The sequence below is a fragment of the Canis lupus genome, chromosome 12 (assembly GCF_003254725.2).
Source record: "Canis lupus dingo isolate Sandy chromosome 12, ASM325472v2, whole genome shotgun sequence".
NCBI lineage: Eukaryota > Metazoa > Chordata > Mammalia > Carnivora > Canidae > Canis > Canis lupus.
In genome coordinates this window covers 29652166-29660028 of record NC_064254.1, presented here as the reverse complement: position 1 = coordinate 29660028, position 7863 = coordinate 29652166, and the positions used below count along the sequence as shown (strand labels likewise).

Below are 7863 nucleotides of genomic sequence, written 5' to 3'. Positions count from 1 at the left end.
AGGGGCCAGTGGCCAATGGGATACGCAGAAAGTTGCACAGTCATGCTGGTCCACTCGCAGGTGGCTGATTGAATTACATTTTACCTTAAAGTATCCATTTGAACTGGCCTATCACTGAGCCAGATTTCCGATTAGGGTGTGCCCTGGGCTTGACTAGGGTGGGGCAGTGCCCTAAGTAATAAGCAGGTCAGCACAAGGCGGGTGCAGCCCAAAATAGAGTGAGTCCTGCTCTGCTTGTCCAGGGGTAGGGGATTTTCTTAAATTTCCTGGGTCCCACATTCCCCCCTTTTTCAGAGGATCCTATGCAGGACCCAATCATGGGTCTAGGTTGCTCTCAGAGTGAGCCAGGGGAATGATTAAACCAGGATTCTCACCAAACTTGTTGTTGTTCTCACTCTCATTTACATTTAAGACAGCACATAACCAACCCCCCCCCCCCCCCCCCCGCCCACCCTTTGTTGTAAGAAGACTAATTCTAGTCTCCTTCTATTTTGAAGGACAACCCTGGACTAGGGAGTCTTGGAGGTGGGAAATAAGTGAGAACGGTGCAGTCTTAGCTTTAGGGGATTGTCCTTGTCTGGTTGGCTTTTCCATTCTGGAACAAAGTCCATGAGAATGGCGTGTGGATCAGCTGGCCAGACGTGGGTGTAGTGGACCCAGGGAGTAATCCTGTCGACGCTGAGAGTGGTGGGAGTGGTCAGGATCATGATGTAGGGTCCCTTCCAGCGAGGTTGAAGTGTCTGGTGTTGGTATACTCAGTCAGCTGGCTGATATCGATGGGGGTCCGGGGATGGCCCAGTCTCGTAGAGGGCCCTCAGCTTAGGCCACACCTGCTCATGGGTTCGTTGTAACATTTAGAGGGAGAAAAGAAATTGGTGATCATCAAATTCAGCAAGCACCTCAGGTTTTAAATTGGGGATAACATGTGGAGGAAGACCGAACATGATTTTGTAGGGAGTCAGTCCCATCTTATATGGGGAGTTCCTTATCCTATATAGGGCAAACGGGAGGAGAGTCACCCAGTCCCCACCAGTCTCCAGGGCTAATTTAGTTAAGGTCTCCTTTAATCTTCTGTTCATCCTCTCTACCTGTCCTGAGCTCTGGGGCCTATATGCACATGTAATTTCCAATCCGCCCCAAGTACTAGTGCCACTCCCTGTGTTACCTTAGATACGAATCCTGGGCCGTTGTCTGACCCAATTCTAATGGGAAAACCATACCTCGGTAAGATGTCTTCCAGCAGTTTCTTGGTCACGATCTGTGCCATTTCATGTTTGGTGGGAAATGCCTCTGTCCATCCTGAAAAAGTATCTACAAACACTAGTAAATACCTATACCTGTATTTTCCAGGTTTTACCTCAGTGAAGTCCACTTCCCATTAGGCTCCTGGGCGGTCCCCTCAGAGCTGGGTGCCCGGGTTAGATCCATGGGCAGAGGCATTTGTTGATTGGCATGCACGGCAGCTCGCCACAATCTGTTTGATCTTTGTTCAAGAGTCTTTAATAGTGATCTTTGCATGTCGTATGAGGTCTTCCATCTTCCTTGTCCCCATGTGAGGACTCCGATGCATTTTGGATAGGACTCGCCATCCTAGTTCCTCTGGCAGGATGATGCTGGAGTCTGCGGCCCTCCACCAGACATGCAAGCACTGGGTCATAGGCAAGCGTTTGATCCAGTGTAAGTCAGCATCAGTATAGTTGGGGGTGTCCGGCGGGGTCAGTGCCCCCGGATCAGGTAGCGTGGTAGCTAAGACCTGGGTCACCAGAAGGGCCACCTCTTTTGCTTTTAAATCGGCTAGCCAGTTTCCCCTGGCTACTGGTGTGTCTGCCTTTTGGTGCACCTGGACAATGGATGATGGCTAGGGCCTTGGGCAGCCAGAGGGCCCTCAGGAGTTCAAGAATCTCCGTTTTGTTTTTAACAGTCTTTCCCTCTGCTGTCAGAAGCCCTCTCTCCCTGTAAAGGGCTCCGTGGATGTGAGCAGTGGCAAAGGCGTACCTGCTGTTGGTGTAGATGTTTATTAGTTTACCTTCCCCGATGGCCAGCGCCTTGGCCAGTGTGATCAGTTCTGTCCATTGAGCCAACGTTCCGGCTACCAGTGATTCTGCCCAGACAGTCTCCATCTCCGTGGTTACGGCTGCCCCCGCATATCTGAGTCCTTCTTGGACAAAACTGCTGCCATCCATGTACCAGGTGGCATCCGCATTCAGCAGTGGCTGGCCCTGGAGATCAGCTCTGATTCCGTGCACCTGTGCCAAAATTTCTTGATGGTCATGCAGAGGGGGGTCCCAGTCTGGGTTAGGGAGTAGCGTTGCCAGATTCAGGGTTGTTGGTGGCCTAAATAAAATTCTGGTGGGGTTTAGCAGTAGGCTCTGATAATGGGTCAGACAGGCATTGCTGATCCAGCGGTCTGGGGGCTGTTTGAGTACCCATTCAATAGCATGTGGGGTGGTAACATACATTTCTTGTAGCCAGTTTGTCTGCGTCCTTGACCATAGTGGCTACCGCAGCAATAATTTTTAAGCATGGGGGCCATCCAGCAGCCACCATGTCCAGCTTTTTGGAGAGATAGGCTATGGGTCTCTTCCAGGGACCTGAGTACTGGACAAGGACCCCTTTTGCCACCCCGTCTTTCTTGTCCACATACAGGTAGAAGGGTTTGGCTAGATTGGGCAACCCAAGGGCCGGGGCAGACAGCAAGGCCTTTTTAAGGTCATTAAAGGCTCTGTTCAAAATTTTGCTGGTGCCTGGTGGCCTCATAGAGGGGTCTGGCCATCTTGGCAATTGGCAAAACCCGTAATCCATAAGCGACAGAACCCTGCTGACCCCAGGAATTCACGTACCTGGCGGACGGTTTGCAGCTGTAGGATTCTTAAGACGGTTTCCTTCTGTGCATCCGTCAACCATCTTTGTCCATCTTTTAATTTGTACCCAAGGTAGCTCACCTCTGTTCTGCAGATCTGGGATTTTTTTAGCTGAGGCCCGGTATCCTTGGTCTGGAGCAAGTTCCTGGTGCCTCGTAGGCATGTGTCCTAGTCCTTCGCCACCAAGAAGAAATCATCTACATATTGTAATAAAGTCAAATGAGGGTGCTCGGAATGGAACTCACCCAAGTCTTCGTGTAAGGCCTCATCGAAGATGGTCGGTGAATTTTTGAATCCTTGTGGTAGTCGAGTCCAAGTGAGCTGGCCATTGATGATGCCTTTCTCAGGGTCCATCCATTCAAAGGCGAAGACGTTTTGGCTCTTGGGCGCTAAAGGCAGGCTGAAAAAGGCATCTTTTAAATCTAATACCGTATACCAAGTTTTGTCTGGAGGCAGGGTGGAGAGGAGGGTGTATGTGTTTGGGACCATAGGGTGCATATCCTTTACTCGCCGGTTGACTTCCCTTAAGTCCTGGACTGGCCTGTAATCGTTAGAGTGCGGTTTCTGAACCGGCAGCAAGGGAGTGTTCCATGCCAATTGGCAGGGCCTTAATATGTCCGAGTCCAGTAGTCACTATATGTGGGGTGTGATTCCCTTTTATGCTACTAAAGGCATGGGGTATTGGCGGACCCTGACAGGGTCTGCCCCCGGCTTTAGTTCTATGTATATGGCCGGTCCGATGCTGGGCCAGCCCGATTCCCCCAGTTTCAGCCCACGCTTGGGGAAATTCCCACAGCCAACGGTCACTGTCAGTCATTGGGGCTGAGGGCATTTGGTGGAGACTATATTCATATTCTAAACTCAGGACAAGCACCTAAATCGGGTGCCCCTTCTTGTTTAGGACTTTTGCCCCTTCGAGTGGAAGCAAATTTGTGCCCCCATCTTGGTGAGCAAATCCCGACCTAACAACGGGTAGGGACACTCAGGGATGACCATGAAGGACTGGGATACCCGGCCCGTGCCGAGATCCACAGTTCTTCGGGTAGTCCATGAGTATTGTTTGGTGCCCATGGTCCCCTTGCACCCATGAAGTTTTGTTTGCCAATTTCCGTTGGGGTTGTAATAAAACCGAATGTTGTGCCCCAGTGTCCACTAGGAATTCAACAGGTTGCCCCTCCACTTTAAGAGTTACCCTGGGCTCAGGGAGGGGTGCCGAACCCTGACTCTCCTAATTGTCCAGGTCCTCCATTTCTAAGATCTTGGCAGGGGCCTTAGATCTTTTGTTAGGGCAGCTTTTCACCCAATGGCCCTCCTCTTTGCAATAAGTGCATTGGTTTTTGTTCAGCTTAGGGTGCTCCCAACGGGGACCAGGGCCATCCTCCTTACCTGTCCCTGAAGCCAGCTTCTTGAGGTGCCTCTGTCTTTCCTGTGGGTCATCCATGGTTGTGGCCAGCAGGATCTTGGCCAGGTTTCGGGTCTGCCAGTCACTTAGTTTGGTTTGTTGTTCTTCCAGACTTTCTCTATTATAGACTCATTCTGCCACTATCACTAAGTCCTGCAAGCTCTTCTCTCCCAGTCTCTCTACTCTTTGCAATTTCTTTTTAATGTCCGGAGCAGCCTGGTTAACAAAAGCCATGATAATTGCAGTCTTTGTTTCCGGGGCTTCTGGGTTCATAGGGGTGTACTGCATAAAAGCCTCTAAGACTCTCTCTAAGAAGGCTGCTGGACTCTCATCCTTACCCTGCCTCACATCATAGACCTTGGCCAGATTGGTAGGCTTGTGCGTGGCAGCCTTGAGACCTGCCATTAGAGTCTGGCAGTAGACCCGGAGTCTCTCCTTACCTTCAGCTGAGCTGTAGTCCCAGGTGGGGCGGAATAAAGGGAAGGCAGCATTTATGAGGTCTGGGTTTTGAGTCTGCTGTCTGTCCTCTCCCAGGAAAGACTTCCGGGCTTCCACCTGAATTTGTTCTCTTTCCTCGGTGGTGAAGAGAACCTGCAAAAGCTGTTGGCAGTCATCCCTAGTAAGCTGGTGGGTAAAGAGAACAGTATCTAAAAGCCTGATTAGATCTCTCGGATTATCAGAGAACTTTGCATTTTGGGTTTTCCAATTATATAAATCACTGGTGGAGAACGGCCAATATAACATTAGCTGTACACCAGTCTCACTGGGGGGCCCTATGGTGTGGAGAGGAAGGGTTGTGGAGTCGGCCGGCCCCGCATTCGGAGGTGAGGCCATCCGGTGGGGCCGACTGCGTGTCCCTGCTGCTGGCCCGCGCACAGGGACTCCCTCGTCAGGGAGGGGTGGCGCCCCTTCTGCAGCCCCCGATGCCTCCAATGGAGGGGTGGAAGCCGGGGGAGGGGGGGATGCCCAGTAGGGCGGCGGGAGAATCAGGTCCTCTGGGGAGGAATCCTGGAAGACTGGACGAAGGGGTGCTTCGGGCATAGAGTCGGTCTCCTTTTTGGCTTTCCGCAGGGCTAGAATCTCTGTGGGTCCTGCTTTGGGGGGTAAAAATGGTTTTAGCCAAGGAGGAGGATTCTCGATCATGTCCTGCCAGATCAGGATGTAGGGAACCTGGTCAGAGTGGCCGTCCGGTTCGTCCCTGAAGATCACCGGTCTTAACGTGTAAGATAATAGGTAGGTGAAAAGTTCCTTCCTGGGGCCATCTCACGTCAAAGGTTGGCCATTCTGATACACAATAAATTTGGAATCTCTTTCTCCATATGTGTATACTCAGAATACGAGCTCTTTCCCTAACATCCGAGAAGTGAGAGAGCATAAGAGATAGGGGAGTGGTTTCTGTCTCCCCCATTATGTCCCCAATCCACACCAAGACACAGACAGTACAGATGATTAACAAGGACCCAACAACACAGACAAATGCACAAACAGTTAACAAGGACATAGTAACACAGACAAACATGCAAACAGTTAACAAGAACAAACGTTCCATGCGGCCGCGGAGACAAAACAGAAAGTAACCTGAAGGGCTGGCAGCTGGCCCTCCTTACAGATGAGGACCCCGTCCTCCAGGCAGAGGCAAGGGACGTCTCCTCAAGACCCCGGGTCGACGACCCGCCAGCACGTCCGCCTAAGCCAATGCCGACCCAATACAGATTGGAATTCCTACAGGTAAAGTGCAGTTCAGAGCTCTCAGAAAATATGCGCGCAAAAGGTGGAAAAAGTTGAGCGCACTCACCATGCGTGAAACCCTCCGGATACGGTCCTGGGGGTTTCTCGGATCCCAGACGAGCCCCCAAATGCTGTGCCCAAGATCACGAATCCAAGAAACCACCGAGGAGCCAACACCGATGCAAACACACGAGGGTTTAAGATTTACTTATTTACTTATTTATGATAGACATAGAGAAAGAGAGAGAGAGGCAGAGACACAGGAGGAAGGAGAAGCAGGCTCCATGCCAGGAGCCCAACGTGGGACTGGATCCCGGGACTCCAGGATCATGTCCTGGGCCAAAGGCAGGCGCTAAACCTCTGAGCCACACAGGGATCCCCCCGCAGGAGGGTTTATTTACAAGCTCAAGCCTGGGTCCAAGTGTACCCGACAAAGCAGAGCAGGGACATGGACCCTGAGACTAAGAGGCTTAGCAACTTTATAGGGGCCAGTGGCCAATGGGATACGCAGCAAGTTGCACAGTCATGCTGGTCCACTCGCAGGTGGCCCATTGAATTACATTTTACCTTAAAGTATCCATTTGAACTGGCCTATCACTGAGCCGGATTTCCGATTAGGGTGTGCCCTGGTCTTGACTATGAGTTAAACAGAAAATGTCTGTAAACTACATATATACATAAACACACATTCAAATGGAAATAAAGTATATCAAATTTGTGGACACAACTAAAGCAGAGAGGGTTGTTTATAGTACTAAATGTGTATATTAGAAAACATGAAAAGTGTCAAATTAATAAGTCAAGCTTTCATCTCAGGAATCTAGAGAAGGAAGAATCAATTAAACCAAACCAAGCAGACAAAGGAAATAATAAAGATAAAAGCAGATATTAAAGAAATTGTAAATAGGAAAATATTAGAGAATATCAAGGAAACAAAGAATTGGTAAATGGTACATGAAAGGTAAATGAAATTTACAAGTTTCTAGTTAGACTGATAATGTAAAAAAGAGAAAATACACAAATTACCAATTATGAGGAATGACACAGGGCTTACCACTTCCTTAGACTCATTAAAAGGATAATTAGGGAATATGAAAAACAGTTTTGCATATACAAATTGATAACTTTGATGAAATAGACAAATTACTAGGAAAAAATCTACCACATCTCACCTAATATAAACTAGATCATTTGAATAGCTCCATACTATTAAGGAAATTCAGTTCATGAATTTAAATTACCCAAAAGAGAAATCCTCAGACCTAGATGATTTTACTGGAGAATTCCACCAAATGTTTAAAGAATTAACACCAATTTTATACAATCTCTTCCAGGAAAAAGGAGAGAAAATATAACTTCTCAGTTCATTTTTTTAAAGCTATTATTCCATCAAAACAATATAAAATCAGTTTTAAAAAATGAAAGTAAACCACTGATCAATACCCCTAAAGAATATAAACAAAAATCCTTAACAAAATATTAGCAGATAGAATTCAATAATATATAAAAATAATTATACAGTATGAGAAAATGGGTTTTATTCCAGAAATGTAAGAAGAATGGCTCAATATTCAAAAATCAATCATTATAAGCCACATCTACTGTATTAACAGGGTAAAGAAGAAAAATCACATGATCTAATCAGTTTATGTAGAAAAAGAATTTGTCAACATTTATTTCTATTTATGATAAAATATCTCAGAAGAACAGTAATAGAGGAGACCTAAAAAATATACAACTAACCTAATATCTAATTATTAAACACTAAATTCTTCCTCCCTAAAATCAAGAACAAAGAAAAATTGTTCTCTCACTCCTTTTTTAAATGAATTAATTTATTTATTTTAAAGATTTATTGATTTATTTGAGAGA

The 7863-nt window shown here is 47.5% G+C and overlaps 1 pseudogene; it reads right to left on the bottom strand.

The window, feature by feature from the left end:
• Positions 1-459: 459 nt before the first annotated feature.
• On the bottom strand, positions 460-5304 carry LOC112658506 (uncharacterized; annotated as a pseudogene).
• Between the last annotated feature and the right edge of the window lie 2559 nt (positions 5305-7863).